The sequence below is a fragment of the Eutrema salsugineum genome, unplaced genomic scaffold (genome assembly GCF_000478725.1).
Source record: "Eutrema salsugineum unplaced genomic scaffold, Eutsalg1_0 scaffold_31, whole genome shotgun sequence".
In the NCBI taxonomy this organism is placed as follows: Eukaryota; Viridiplantae; Streptophyta; class Magnoliopsida; order Brassicales; family Brassicaceae; genus Eutrema; species Eutrema salsugineum.
In genome coordinates, this window is record NW_006256750.1 from 42158 (window position 1) to 42948 (window position 791).

General features: G+C 46.4%; 1 non-coding gene and 1 pseudogene across 1 annotated transcript; both read left to right on the forward strand.

Moving 5' to 3' along the window:
- The first annotated feature begins 157 nt into the window (after window positions 1-157).
- Window positions 158-279, forward strand: LOC112085078 (annotated as a pseudogene).
- A 299-nt stretch (window positions 280-578) lies between these two features.
- On the forward strand, window positions 579-697 carry LOC112085065. The gene has a single exon (XR_002898685.1). It is a non-coding gene; the product is annotated as a 5S ribosomal RNA (ribosomal RNA).
- The last annotated feature ends 94 nt before the right edge of the window (window positions 698-791 follow it).

Consider the following 791-nt stretch of genomic DNA (forward strand, 5'->3'; position numbering starts at 1 on the left):
AGTGTCGTCAAACGTGGTGTCCTAACTTATATATCTTGGAACGAATGCTCGTCGCAGCTGGGCGGGAAAACCCATATAAACAGTGCAACACACGCGAAGAGATTTCATTGCGGACTCAAAGCCAAAGGATATAAGCTAATGCGATACATATACTGATGGGTGCGATTATATCAGCACTAGTGCACCGAATCCCATCAGAACACCGCAGTTAAATGTGCTTGGGCGAGAGTAGTACTAGGATGGGTGACCTCCCGGGAAGTCCGTGTGGAACCACGCCTCCTACAACAACTTTTCGAAAAGCCCCTAGAGTGCGCTCGGGCTTGCCCAAGTGTCTAAAGACCAAGGGTGCAATTTACGAGGCTCAAATTTTGACTTTTAGACCCTCTTCCGGGCGTTTTTCTAAAACATAAGCCTCGGTTTTAGTGTCGTCTAACGTGGTGTCCTAACTTATATATCTTGGAACAAATGCTCGTCGCAGCTGGGCGGGAAAACTCATATAAACAGTGCAACACACGCGAAGAGATTTCATTGCGGACTCCAAGCCAAAGGATATATGCTAATGCAATACATATACTGATGGGTGCGATTATACCATCACTAGTGCACTGAATCCCATCAGAACTCCGCAGCTAAGCGTGCTTGGGCGAGAGTAGTACTAGGATGGGTGACCTCCCGGGAAGTCCTCGGGTTGCACCTTTTTTTGTTCCTCTTGATTCTTTTGTTTTTATTTTTTTTTCGCTCGTTTCGATAGAAAAACAAGGCATCTTCCGAAGGACGCTATTTCTAGACCG